Source organism: Grammomys surdaster, unplaced genomic scaffold (genome assembly GCF_004785775.1).
Source record: "Grammomys surdaster isolate TR1022 unplaced genomic scaffold, NIH_TR_1.0 133, whole genome shotgun sequence".
Taxonomy (NCBI): Eukaryota; Metazoa; Chordata; class Mammalia; order Rodentia; family Muridae; genus Grammomys; species Grammomys surdaster.
Window position 1 is genome coordinate 323,516 of NW_021604591.1, and position 15,283 is coordinate 338,798.

The window sequence follows — 15,283 nt, forward strand, 5'->3', positions numbered from 1 at the left end:
CCTTTGCCCTGTTTGTCTGGTCCTTGCATAGGTGTGTGGTAGATCTCTGTATTTTTAGAGCACTTGACAGGCTAACTGCCAAGGTCAGGCCTGACTTTGGAAGTTGGACTGAGTCACTGTGGTAGGCAGGTTTTTCTTTGACCAAAACTGTAGCTCTTGGGGACCTGCAGGCTCTGCCCAGGGCAGCTCATTCGCACCCAGTCTCTCCTTCACTTGTCACCAGCACGTCTGCCAAGAGCTAGGTTCCAGGGTGGTTTTTGTTTTCTTATCAAAATGAAAAACCTTTCTATTAAAGTTGCTGGGGGTGAGGGAGACACAGGCATGAACCCCAGCTGTTAAGACTTTGACATCGCACAAGATCAGAAGTGTGTCAGTGAAGCACACACATATTTGTAAAAGTTCCTTCTGAAACTAAAATCTCAGCTGTACCCTAGCAACACTGTCACCATACAAGTGGGAACACAGGAGCTTGCTGTCACCATCATTCCATGCCACAAGGAAACATTTGCATCGTCCGTAAAATATAGAACTGGCTTTGGATGTCTGCCCAGCACCCGACAGGTTTTGATTTGGGTTTTTTTTTTTGCTAACCAGGTATCTTGAAATCAGTAGCAACTACCAGTGCCTCTGCTCTTGAAGAACTGGTGCTGGCTTGGTGAGGCCATCGTGGGGGGAGGGGGGATCTTGAACAGGACCTAGATTTTCCCTCTTGACCCAAGACTAGAATGTCTCCAGCTGGAATTCCAGAGTTGGGCCGGCCCAACCCTACAGTAGCTGCTGGAGTAGTTTTACTGTTTGTTTTTAAAGTAGCATTTTCATCTACCCCTGCTGTGTTTGACAGAAGCCAAGGGTCTCCCTGGATTTCCTGTGGCCCTTCTCCCCATCTTTGATGTGGCCAAGGGTATTTGGGGGTCTAAGAACACAGGAGATGGCATATGGTATTCAAAAACCTAGCAATATCTTGGGGACTTGACGATGAGTTTTGTGGACTTTCTCCCTCTTGCCTTCTTCCCTGCCCTTTCAAGAGAGAACTTATTTTTTGAAGAGCATATATAGACACATTAAGGTTTTATACCATGCTGTATTGGCAGGAATACCACTTTTATTATGGTCTGTATTATATCACCCACATCCTGCTTTCTGTTTCTTTCCTGGCTACAGTGTTTTGTTTCCCTGCTTTACCGTCCTTGTATGTGTCCTGCTATTTTTCTGTGTCTCTTTGGTATTTCAGTGGCTGCTACTCCTGACTTAGTGCTTTCTGGGAGAAGACAGCCCAGCACCTTTTGCTATGTGCTGGCCTCTCATGCCGTGCCCAGAGCACTGTAGTCTGCAGCATGTTGTGTTTTCAGAGCTCCTGGGTTGAGGTGGTGTGAAATGTGATCCATCAATACTTCTAATACTTTTCTTTAACTGTGGTCTTCTAAAAGAAACAATTGATTGGCACCATTAGGTTCTGCTCGTGGATGGCCAAAGAAATTGAGTGTTTAGCATATCTCAAAATCAAATGGTGAGAATCAGGAAGGCTCTCTGTGCTGAGATGTATCTGGAGTCTTCCTTTGAGTTCTTACTCTGTCTAGGAGAGCAGTGGGTTGAAAAGGGCATTCTTCATTTTAGCTTTGATCTAAAAACCAAGCTTGCCTCAACCGCTGTCCCTAGAATTGGTGCTCTGGTATGTTACTGTGAGTGGCAAGTTTGGGGACCATCTTACTAAAGGTGAACAGCCTCCACAGGAGAGCTGCAGGTGGAGAATGGGAAGTGTGTTTCCAGATGTTTCTTTTTGTAAATATGGTGCCAATGTAAACCTCTGCTGAGACTGTGGAGAATGGTGCTTGGGGGGTGGGGAGGGGCTGCAGTTAGCACTTGTGTTTTTAGAAGCCATCATGATTTAGAGACTCCTTGCTGTGTGTAAAGTTATGTGTCCGTCCATTAACAAATAAATTATTTCATTATTAAACATTGGTCTTCCTGTGTCCCATTTCTCAGGCTCTGTGGGGAGGGCTGAGCTGAGGAAATTTCTTGTTTCTTTTAATTTCATGGCAAGTTCACTCTGGGATTCTGTAGTGACAACTTTGAAGAGGTCGCCATTCAGCATGCTTCTTCCCTCTCTCCCTCTTCCTCCCTCCCTCCCTCCCTCCCTCCCTCTCTCCCTCCTTCCCTCCCTCCCTCCTTCCCTCCCTCCACCTCCCTCTTTTTCTCCTCTCCTCTCCCTCCACTCTCCTCTCTTTCTGGTGTTTTGAGAATATATATCCCAAACTGATTGCTAAGATTTGCTAAGTAGTCCAGAATAGGGCTGGAGAGATGGCTCAGTGGTTAGGAGCTCTGATCCCCTTCCAGAGGACCCAGGTTCAACTCCCAAACACTCACATGGTGGCTTGTAATCATCTATAACTCCAGTCCCAGAGCATCCAACATCCTTTTTGGCCTCAGTGACCTCACCATATGCACATACATGCATACAGAACACCCATATACACTAAAGAAATTAGAAAAAAAGAATGATCTTGGATTCCTGATCCCCTGGCCTCAACCTTCCAAGTGCTGGAGTGACAGACATGAATCACCACACCCAGTTCAGTGAGTCATTTGTTAGAGTTAATCGTAGTTCAGTTCCTTGGCACTGCCAGAGCACCCATGTTCCCTCCCACCTGGCATTCCTCGCCATGCTTTCTGTAAGCATCTGGTGAGCCGGGCACTCTGCTGAGGCCACACAGCCAAGAACTAGGAAAGTGCCTGGGAAATGAGAGCTAGCTGGAGAGAGTAGATGCCCACTGAGCCAGGAGCCTCACTTGGGAAGAGTCTCTTACCTGGGCTGGACACCATGGAGAACCATGGGAAAAGCATCCAGTTTGTCTCTCCACCGGGGGAAAAAGCATCCAGTTTACAATGTCAACCTTCTTTAAACAAACAAACAAAAGGTATTTCTTGCCAGATGTGGTGGTACGTATTTTTGATCCCAGCACTCTGGAGGCAGGTGGATCTCTCTGAGCTTTCTAGACTAGCCTGGTCTACATAGATAACTAGGACTACATAGAGAGACCCTGTCTCAAACAAGCAAATTCTTTTATTTGTTCTATATGTACGCGTGTTCACACATGTGCCCCAGCATGCACATGGAGGTCAGAGGATGTCTTGCAGGAGGAGTTGGTTCTCTCCGCCAATCGTGTGGGTCAGGTCATCAGGCTTGGCAGCAAACTGCTTTACTAAATGCTCTTGCTGACCTGCAATGTCCCACTAAGGGTAACACACCTCTTGGTAATTCACATTCTTTACATAGACACCACAGACCTCTGAGCCGGGTTCCGTCCCACAGCTGAAGTAAGCTAGTGACTTGGGTCATTGCTAGGACGCCTGGCCTGGGGCTTGACGCCTCCTGCGTGTCCTTTCTCACTCAGCACCTGTTCAGGATCCTGGGTGGAGAAAACAGGACTTCCTCCACCTCCCCATACCCCCTCCCCCTTCACATCTCTTCCTCCCTTCCCATTTTTTCTCTTGTAATCCTAGGGACAGAACTCAGTCTTCACACATATTAGGTAGACAGGCACTCCATCTCCAGGGATACCTCCAGTCCTTAATAGAATTTTTGTTTTGTTGTTCTTTGTTTTTTTTTTTTTCTTTCAGCCTCACTCTGTGACTCAGGTTGGCCCCTGAGTAGCTGGGATTGACAGGTATTCAACACCACACCCAGTTTGACCTTTAACTTCTTATGCTTAAAAAATAAAAAAAAACACCAAAAGATTTAGAAAGGTTGTTAGGGTTCCTCAGAAGCCTCTAGACCATGAAAGAAAGGGAGTTTCCTGCTCTATGAAAAACCTGATCTGAGATCCTACAAGGGCTGCTAGCACTGGGACCCCAGGGCAGGGGGAACACATATCTATTCAAACCAGCTTTGCCCTCGGCTTCCAAAGGCCTTAGAGTTCCCACTTGCAAGCGCTGCCTTGGTCTGGTCTAAGAGATCACTGTAGCCCTTCTGAGGAAGCCTCTGAAGACTGTCCCTTGTCTTTATAGCTCCAGTAGCTGAGAGTTCACAATGGGCTCTCCCAGAGTGAACAAGTGCCAATCCACACTGCCCACCCATGATTCTGCTGCTCCATGGGTCATCACTGGGGAAACTGAGGCAGATGACTGGCTGACTTTGAGCAAGCAGTGTGCACAAAACTAAGAGAAAGGAAGCCTGAGATATTGGCTACATCAGCTCTGTTCCTCGGGGAAAACAGGAGAGCCAGACTGGTGGACTGATGGACACCTCCCCAGAGCAAGCGAAGCCAAGGTCTCTGGCAGAGATAAACCAGGGACCAAGTGGTCCCTGGACTGACCAATCCAAATGGTCCAAAGGGCCAGAGCCAGTGCAGAAGCCAAGGCCTCCCCAGAGCTGAGGACAGAAATGGATTTGATGGGTGTGTGACCTCTTGTGCAGAGGAGAGGGTGACAGCAGAGACTGCGAGCTGTCAGGGACACTAGGAAGGTACAGTCGGAAGGTATGGTGCTACCCCAGGCTGGACAACACAGGAAGGTCACCCTAGCCACGCACAGGGGCCAAGGCGGGTGGGAGTCTACCACATGCCTGCTGGAAAGCTCATGTGGGTGAAAGCGGGACCCTGAGGAACTATCACCTTACCTCCCTGGTAGTCCCATGTGGAAAGATGGGTGGTGTACTGAATCAAGCCAATCTGACCCCAGGGACAACACAATCAGACAGGCCAATCCAGCAAGAGACCCTCAGGACCCACATCTCAGACATAAGAACCAGGTCTGGGTGACAGTCAAATGCACAAACTTCCAGGCCCCAAGACCAGCTCTGCCTTCCCCACTGGGGACCTGGGGCAGGAGTTTTGAGTGCTGGCCTTGTCTGTAATGTGGAGGTAATATCAGGCTCTTCTCAGACACTGGGGTTATGCAAGCTGAAGTAGGCCAGGGCCTCATCTCTGTGCCTCCAGACAGGCAGTATCATGAAAGTGAGCCATGTGACCCCGGCCAAGGAGAACCTGAGCGTGGTACACACGCCACTTCAGGTTTGGGGATATGTTGTTTTCATTTGAGGTGCTAGAGAATTTAGCCTGGAGCCTCGTGCATGCTGAGCAAACACTCCCACAAAGCCACCCCCAGCCCACTTGAAATGGACTATGTCAAACCTTGGTGAGAAATAGAACAGAGGGGAAATTACATGGTGTGTGTGTGTGTGTGTGTGTGTGTGTGTGTGTGTGTGTGTGTGTTGGAGGGGTGTTCGAATACACCATTGTGACTCTGATATTTAGGTGACAGACAGTGAGCAGAAGGTGGTTAAACTGAAGAGGAGTGGACGAGAGGGTGACTGGGAGCAACTGTGGGCACTGGCTGTGGGGAGGGAAACGGTGTCAGGTGAGACCTCACCTCTGAGACATTCAGAAAGGCAAAGGGAGTCTCTCCCAGTAGAAGCCAGGCAGTGTAGCACTGGTGGTAAGGAAAGGGTGGGGTGAGGACAAAGGCCTTCTCAGAAGCCCACGTTGGGTGGCCCCAGGTTGGAGGACTACACCAGCGGGGCCCTGTCTCTTGAAACACTTAGGTAGGCTGCATCTCTAGGTAGACTCTCAGTGAAGGCTCTCCAGCCCAGGTGTAGCTTCAGATGATGCAGGATTGCAGGCCTTAGCCCAGTCAAGTACAGATGGAGGCAGAAGGGAGCTAGAGGAAGCATCTATGGAAACAGAGCTGGCCAGAGCCTGAGGAAGAGGAGAAAGGTGCTCTCTCGTTCCTGCACTCAGGTCCCTCAGTGTTGGGACAGAACTCGGTAGAGAAGTGCTGGAACCTCCCCTGAAGAAACTGAGATGTGACAAACTGATTCAGGAAACAAATCTTTCTTCTTTTGCTTTGGCTGCCCAGACACCGAGGGCCAGATTCATACCTCTCATCTAGGAATTGCCCGAGTCCCTGTGATATAAATATTTTCCCTGATCTTTTCTCTGATCTTGATTTTTATTTTTAATTTTTCCCATTTAATATACTAATATAATGCGTATATTTTAATATATTCATTTTAAAAGTCTTGGAACTCAGTATATAGACCTGGTTGCCCTCAAACTCACAGAGGTCTGCCTGTCTCTGCTTCCTGAATGCTGGGATTAAAGGCTCGCCTGCCTCAATATCTGTCATTGTTTTCCATCTGCCCTTGAGGAGAGCAAGGATTCCTGTGTTGTGTAGGATCTCTGTGTGACTGAGAGAGCTGCCGTCTCTCTTTCAACTAAGCTGAGGATTGTGACACTGATAGCAAGACTCAGTCAGGGTTACGTGTCTGGCAGGCAAGTGAGGGAGGCCTTTTGTTGCTTTGTTTCAGTTGTGGAAGAGAGCTGCCCAGGAAAAGAAAAGCTCTGGTTCGGCAGTAGGGCTCAGGGCTTCTGGGAAGGGGCAGATTCCCATAGAGACCAGGGGTGTGGCCAAATTGACCAGGGGGGCAGAGCCACTTGTCAGAAGCAAAAAGGGACAACCCATTGCCCTATCCCAGGGGCTGCACAATTCCTCGCTGAGCTGCAGCCCCGTCAGTGGAGTGCTGTTTTAGAGCTAGTCTTGGCTCCACTGTTAGAACTGTTAGAAAGTCACTTACAAGGCAGGTGTGGTGGCATACACCTGTGCTCCCAGCACTTGGGATGAGGAGGCTGGAGGGTCAAGAGTTCAAGGCCAACCTCAGCTACATTGTGAGTTTAAGGCAAACTTGGGCTGCACATCTCAAAAAGTGAGGGAGGAGAAGGCAATGTCAACACTTCTTAATGTCACCTGTGAGACAGGTGTCTTCAGGAAGGGCCACAAGTGGGGTCCTGCTTCAGTCCTGCCATGATCAATATCACCATGGAAATGGGTTACACTTTCTCATATTGGCGACCCCAGGGTGGCCAGGTCACACCTCCAAAACCCCAAAGCACCAGGAGCCAAAGGTTTTATGCTTTTCTTAATGTGTGTGCACACCTGTCCACGTGGGTGGTGGTGGTGGGGTAAGGATGGTGTACATGGTCACATGTGTGTGTCTGCGACTGTGCATGCATGTGTGAGCCCGTGTGCTTGGAGGCCAGAGGTACATTTCTGATGTCTGTGTCTCCCTGACAGGTTCTCACTGAACCTGGAGCTCACGCATCCATTGGCTTGATTGGCTTACCAGCAACCCTGGGAATTCTCCGGCCTCTGCCTCACCTGCGCTGGGATTGTTAACACTGCCTGAATTTTTTTCTGGGTTCTGGGAATCTGAACTCAGCTCTTAATAATCACTGAACCATCTCCCACCCCCTATGAACTTCTTGACAGGACACAGTGAGGGGATCTTAAACAAGACCAGAGGAGGCTCCTGTGGCATATGGGAAGCCAGAGAGAGAGAGAGAGAGAGAGAGAGAGAGAGAGAGAGAGAGAGAGAGAGAGGGCTGTGTATTGCATTGCAAGTTCAGTGTCCATCTCCAGAGGGAGAATAGAGTGGAGTCCTTGGCTCTAGGAAGAGGCTGGAGTGAGGGAGTCTGCCATGAGCCTGGCCCCTAGGCCACATATCACAGCTTAAGACCAATTGGTCTTTCCTGAAGCTTCTTGCTGGCCTCCTTGACTCTGCCTGAGCTTGTCTACTGTCTGGTCCTTCAGACCAGGCCTCCGATCTTCTTGTCTCCATTTCTAAGCCTCCCAGAGAATGTAGTCCTCTTGGCAGAGCAGCCAGTGTCTTCAGAGGCAGGTAGCCACCACGCTTCTCCCTGGACCCTTTGTCCCCTATCTGTCCTCTTCCTCCTTCCTGGAATTCCCAGAATGCCTCACCACAGGACCTTTGCACAGCTGCCTCCTCTACTCCCTCATTTTATTTGAGTGCCAGTACAAATGTCAACTCATGGTCTTCCTGGATGGCCCATCACTTTCTATCTGCTGTCCCCATGCTCTGAGTCACTCTGTTCTCTGTTCTTATCTTCACATGGCAGCTTGCATTTTTCTCAAGTGAATATTCCACCAGGGCTCTGATCACAGAAGGGATGCCCGAGAGGCTCTGCCTAGCACCCAGGACAAAGCCTGGTGCCTAGGCCGTGCTCGGCAACACCTGCCCTTAGAAAGAGACTTTAGGCTCAGCCCTGAGACAGGCCACAGTCTCCATGGCCACGTGACTCAAACAATGAGAATGAGGCTTTTACTAAAAATTAAAGACTTGCTTGGCATGGCACATACCTGGGATCCCAGAACTCAGGAGGCTGAGGCAGGAGAGTGGCCCAAAAATTTGAGGGCAGCTTGGGGGGAAAATCTAAAAGCTAATATTTAGTGTGATGCTGCATGCATGCATAAGGGAAGATACAGCCGTGTGGAGAACCGAGACTCTGTAGGTCCCAAGGCCTTCAGTGCCCCGCCCACAGGGCTCCCCACCCCCAGCGCTGAAGGATGTGCAGGCCCACCAGAGAGTGACTCCTTTCTTTCCTTAGGATTTCGCCTCCTGAGGCTGCAGCTCTATGCACTGTGGTTTTGCATAATTCTTTTGGGAAATTGTATAAGTGGAGTCATTGTGTGCACTTTGTGTCTAGCTTCTTCCATTTAGCACGTGAGCTTTGTCTGTCACAGGTGGCTGGGAACATAATCTCTCATACTAGTCTGAAACAGCAGAGTAGTGGAAACCACCTAAGTGTCCCCAGCTGGAGGATAGACTAAAGGGTGAGCTTAAAAACCAGAAAGTGATATAGTGTTTTTATGAAGACAGAAGCATAAAACAAAGAGGGGAGGGAGAAGGAGAGGGAGAGAGGGAGGGAGAGAGGGAGGGAAGAGACAGAGGGAGGGAAGGGGGGGGGGGAGGGGGAAGGGAGGGAGAGAGGAGGAAGAAGGGAAGGAGAGAGGAGGAGGGAGAGAGGAGGGAGGAAGAAAAGGAGGAAGGGAGGGGGAGAAAGGGAGAAAAGAAAGGAGGGAGGGGGAGGGAGGGAAAGCAGGCAGGCTGACTGGGTGTGTTGTGATCCTATCACCAAAGCAGAAGAATCAGGAGTTAAGGCCAGCCTGATCTATATAGTGAGTTCTCCGACAGCCTGAGCTACATAGTGAGACCTGTCTAGAAAGAAGGAAAGAAAAGACAGACAGATGGACAGACAGACTTGTTTATAGAGAAGAAAGGGGGGAATTGCCATGGTTGACCTCCAGAGGGTGCATGAATACAGGGCCCCTGGTAAGCTTATTCATTTAATTTATTTTGTATTTTGAGACAGGGTCTCATTCTGATGCTCAGGCTAGCAACAGATTCACAACTGTCCTCCTGCCTCAGCCTCCAAGTGCTAGGAATCTAATTTTTTTGGACTGACTCCATTTTTTTCTAGTTTTCCTGTGATGAATACTTTCGGCTTCTATCAGTGAAAGCAAAAAAAGAAACAACAACAAAATCCCACTAAAAGGAACTTAAACCTGGAAGAATCGACATGGCAATAAACAGTAGTAATTAAAGGAAAAGATCTGGAGTTTGGGGAGAATACTAGACATTTTTTTCCCTGTGGATTTATTTTGAAGTCAGTTAAGTCTCCTTTACTTGTTTGGTAAATTTTTCTCTATTTTCATAAGTTAATTAGAAACAAATGTTCCCAGCCACAGTTAACATGTTTCTGAGATCTACTGGCCAAGGCCTGTCTGTTGCCTGAAGCAAGTAGCCCGGATTCATGCCTCTCGACTCCTCTGTCCACATGTCCAGCAGACTGGATTGAAGGCTGTGGGGTCCTTAGAATCTGAGCAATACCAATCACAGTTACACCTGCTGTCTTAGTTTCCCCAGTTGGTGTGTGTGTGTGTGTGTGTGTGTGTGTGTACGCCTGTGTGTAGGTAAAACATCTCTGGAGATGTTTTTGTGAGAGTAGAAACATTTTCCAGCCAGCATTCCCACTGCTGTGCTAGGGAATTCCCTCAGGAGCCACTGTAGCCAGGATCTCACCTCCTACAAATGCCCCCCCCTCCTGAGTGCTCCTCCAACAGTCCTGCCCACTGCCTGACAACCTTTCAGCCTGAACCTGGGCCAGCACAGAGTCCCCATCAGACAGCCTCCCAATCAGACAGCCTCCCCAGCAGAAGCCTCTTCCATCAGACAAGCCACCCCCAACAAACAGCCATTCCTATCAGAAGCCTCTTCCATCAGATAGCCACCTCTATCAGAACTCTCCCCCATCAGACAGCCTCCCCATCAAACAGCCACCCCCTGAGAAGGTTTCCTTCATCAAATAGCTTCTTTCATCATCCTGTCTCTCCCAACAGACTATCTGCCCAAGCAGATGGCCTCCTCCATCAGGCCTTGTCAGTCGCCTCTCCTGAGCTTCTGGACTACACAGTGGAATGGGATAGTAATGAAGAGGGGCTGATGCTGCCTCTGCCCTTGTTTGCTGATTCTTCAGTGGGGCAGGCAGCAAGGCCTTGATGGGCTCTTATCTAATGTGCCAAAAGCCAGTGCTGGCTGTAAGATAAAGACTCTTTCCTTCCCCTCCCAAATAAACTCGAGGCTGAGGGCAGGACCTTCCCCACCCCCACCCCCCGCATCTCAGTGTTCCAGGTCCCGTCTTCATCCCCTCCCCCACCCCTCACATTTTACCACTTCCTGGGTCACTTACTGCGACATCTGTACTTATGGTACAAGCTTTGTTTTTATTTATGAAAAAAAAATCTCAAAAGATTTAGAACACAAGTTTTACTTGAGTGTCATCTACCTCCCTGGCCACCTAGAATGTCCTCGAAGGACAGAGGACGCCTGCCTCACCAGCCTCTGCCCTCCTCCAGTCACCTATCAGTCGGTAGCAACCTGGCTGGTCCTTGTAAAAGTCCACTGTAAGGAGCCTCAGGTAGGCAATGTGGCCCTTGCTGGTCCCCAACCCCCACACAAATGTGGGGAGCACATTGAGTCTCACCAAGGCCTGCTCCTTCCTCTCGGACCCAACTCCCTGAGGGCAGATTAAATGAATGACAGTCACAGTGGACCCCTCAAAATCTGGCCAGGAAAGTCTAACCCAAGGCTGCTTGGCATCAGTGGATTTGCTGTCTTCTGCCATCTCCTTCAACTACCTCAGTGTCTTTTTGGTGGTAGAAGACCAGACAGGCCAGGCCAGGTCACTCCCTAGAGCACCTAGGCCAGCCACTCCTGTAGCACCTATTGGGAGGAGATGAACTTGTGCTCTTTGGTCTGGCTCCAGTTGTCTCTGAGTCGTCTGATAAGGGACCTCCGTGAGCTGGCCCTGAAGCAAGCCCTGCACACGTGAGGCCAAGCTCCTGTCTTGTGACTGCTTTAAGAGTTTGTCACCCCACCTCGGGTTTGCTGCCAAGGGCCACCCATGCCCTGAGGCACCGAGGAAGTGAAATTAATTGCTTCTGGGTCGGTTTTTCACAGACCAGGGGTGAGCAATCTAGAAACTCTTGTCAGTATTTCAGAATTGAGCAAATAAATAACCTGGAACCTGGTTCCTCCCTGTGAGCTGAAGGATGTACAAAGACAGAAAGGAAAGAGGTAGAAAGATGGACGATGCTGGAGCTTACAACACTGGATCAGTGGGACCCTGTAGTTCTGATACATACGGAAAGAAATACAGAACTATCCCGTGGGCGATGTCCCGTGGGAGGTGTCCCGTGGGAGGTGTCCCGTGGGAGGTGCTACAACAGTGGCTCAGTGGTCAGCACCACTTGCTGCTCTTCCAAAGGACCCAGGTTCGGTTCCCAGCACTTGTGACAGATGATTTTTAAGCAATAGTAGCTCAGGCTCCGGCGGATCGGATACCCTCTTCAGCCTCCTTGGAAACGTGTACATATGTGGGCATGCTCACATGAAGACACAAATACACACAGTTAATGACAATTTGTGTTTTCTCATTCATTCATTTATTTATTTTACATCCTGATCACAGACCCCACTTCTTCCTCTCCTCCCTGTCCCACTCTTACAAATCCCTCCCCCATTACTCCCCTCCTTCTCCTCAGAGAAGGGGAGGCCCCCCTTGGGTACCACCTCATCCAGTTCCAGCAGAACTAAGCACACCCTTCCTCTGCACGAGGAAGCAGTCCAGTAAGGGGAAGGGGATCCAATGGCAGGCGACAGAAACAGCTTCTCTTCCAATTGATAGGGGACCTATGTGGAGACCAAGATGCAGAGACCCACAGCCAACCATCAGGTGGAGCTTGGGGAGTCTTGTGGAAGAGTTGGGGATAGAGTTGAGAGAGCTGGAGGGGTCGAGGACACCACAAGAAGACCCACAGAGTCTACTAACCTGGGCCCATGGGGGCTAACAGAGCCTGGGCCACCAACCAGGAGCATGCAGGGGCTGGACCCAGGCCTCCTACACATTTGGAGTAGATGTTGTTTTTGTTTTTTGAGAGGGTTTCTCTGTGTAGCCTTAGCTGTACTGAAACTCACTCTGTAGAGCAGGCTGCCGCTGAGCTCAGAGATCTGGCCTGCCTCTGCCTCCTGAGTGCTGGGATTAAAGATGTGCCTGGCTAATAATAATAATAATAATTTTTAATCCACAAATATACCATGTGAGTTATGTGCTTTTCTTTGGCTTCAACCACTGAGAAGACCTAGGGTTAGTGTGTAAGGCAAAGAGTAACTGATCCTAGATTCTGGCTTCTGAATACCAAACCCTAAGGAAACTAAAGAACTGAGCTTTTGGGAAGGGGGGATGTGCTAGGCAAGGACAAGACAAACCTGGACATTTTGTATTGAAAAATAAAGACTGATTTTTGAAGCAATGTCTCATATATCAAAGGCTGACCTTGAAGTCACTAGTTAGTGGAAGGTGACCTTGAACTTCTGATCCTCCTACCTCTACCTACTAAGTGCTAGGATTACAGATGTACTCTGCATTGTTCTCTGTTAGGCAGTGCTGGAGATTGAACCCAGAGCTTTGTGTGTGCTAGACTCTACCAACTGAGCCACAGCTCCAGGACCTTTCTTCTCGTTATTGTTTAGGTATGTGGTTTTTTGTACTTTTTGAAGCTGCTCAGGCAATTTTGTTAACGTGTAAAAGAAAAACCACTCCAAAACAGGCAAATTGTATGTCTCAGCAGCTGACCTGAGGAGAGAGACAGAGAGAGAAAAAGGAAAGACTGTGTTTCAGAGTTAAGTTGGCATGAAGGTCATGTTATGGAAAGCATGCTCTGGCCAGCATCTGAAAGAAAATGACAGAAGAGAAGAGGGCTGGGGACAACAGTATATGTGTATGTGATAATTTGTATATGCTGGGCCCAGGGAGTGGCACTATTAGGAGGTGTGGCCTTGTTGGAGTAGGTGTGTCACTGTGGGTGTGGGCTTTAAGACTACTCCTAGCTGCCTGGAAGTGTTCTGCTAGCAGCCTTCAAATGAAGATGTAGGATTCTCAGCTCCTCCTGCATCATACCTGCCTGAACACTGCCATGCTCCTACCTTGATGATGATGGACTGAACCTCTGAATCTGTAAGTCAGCCCCAATTAAATGTTGTCATTTACAAGACTTGCCATGGTCATGGTGTCTGTTCACAGCAGTAAAACCCTAACTAAAACACTGTATAACTACACTAGGCAAGGTGGGCAAGTCCACACACAGACTCTCATGGTAACTCTGGGACAACTGCCTGCTTTTCTGTTTTTAAGGAAAAGTCTTGCTATGTAGTCCCAGGTGGCCTCAAAGACATCCTCTGCCCCTGCCTCACCATGTAAGATTACAGGTGTGTTACCAATACCCAAGAGGGCTCCAGTTACAACTGAAAAATGTCCCAAGATGACAGAGGCCAGTTTGGAGAGAACCCACAGCCACATTTGAAACAACCGGGACAGCAAAATCAACAGGGCTACCTCCTAAGGAGAAGTCCAGGTCACACAGGCACAGCTAAGCAATGACAATGGGAAGGAACCAGTGAGTGAATCCGTCAGTGGGGGGAAGCCCAGTGCCAGCAGGGAAAGAGGACAGAGCTGGAAATCCCCACTGGGACATCCTCACAGAAAGTGGCTCAGCTTGCAGGATCACCAAGCAGCAGTGTCTACAGAGAAGCATTTACAGAGCCTCAGGTGGTCTTTATAGGAGACTGACTCATTACAGGGAAAAGTAGTCACCCAAGGGTGGAGGAACTTGGCTGACAGTACCCTGAACAAGCAAGCAAGCCAGCATCCCCAGCCCTTGGACAAGTGAGAATCTACATCCCTGCCATGATGCCTGAAGGCACACGGTCTCTCCTGGGTGTTCCCTCCAAATTCATAACGACAAGAAAACAGTAGATTTAGCCAAGGTGAAGGCCGTTCTGCAAAATAGCCAGCCAGTGATCCTTAGACATTTCAGAATCATGAAAATGGAGATGGCCTGAGCAAGCGACAGGTTGTCATCAATGCAAAAAATATAGTTATTACCTCAAAGAGAGTGGAGAGTTTATTCTGGAGCTAAATATGAGCGGGGAACACAGGTTTAGCTTACCACAAGTTCCATGTGTCAGTGTGGAAGCAGTCTCATGAAGATTTCATAGAAACAGAACAAAGAAAATCACAGATCAAGACCCTTCGCATGGACTGGTGGAACATTAAGAAGGCACTTCTGGCAGAGCAGGGGGATCTCAGCCATAGGCCTCGGATGCTGTCTGATGAAACTCTTAGCCCTTTGATTGGCAGGAAACTAGGGTTAAGGTAATTCATTCCAAAAGCTTTTTATCTGTTAGTCAGAGGATTTAGGTCTGACAGAGCCAGGGATGAAATGGCTATTTAGTAGGCAAAACATAGCCCAGGATAAATCTTAATTAGGCTCTGATCCTATACATTCCAACCTCCCCGAGTCACTGAAATTTTAAGCAGTCAGTTGGCCTTTGTGGACATGGCTTCTTTTCAGGAATTCCCATTCACAAGATGAAAGGTGACCTGAAGGCTAGGGTTGTGGAACGCTTGGCTAGATGCAAAAGCTTTCAGTTTGATCCTCAGAACTGCATACATCATACATCGGGTGTGTGGCGGGCGGGTATAGAGGCAGGAGGGCCGGAACTTCATGGTCTTCTTTCCGGGCAGCTAGTGTAGCCAATGGACTCCGGGTTCAGTGAGAGACTCTGTGTCAGAAAACAACGTGGAGTTGATAAGATGGCTAAGCAGGTAAAGGTGCCTGCCACCAAGCCTGATGTCCTTAGTTCTACAATACCTCCACACACATACTACAATACCTCCACACACACACACTACAATACCTCCACACATACACTACAATACCTCCACACACACACTACAATACCTCCACACACACACTACAATACCTCCACACACACTACAATACCTCTACACACACACACTACAATACCTCCACACACACACTACAATACCTCCACACACACACTACAATACCTCCACACACACTACAATAC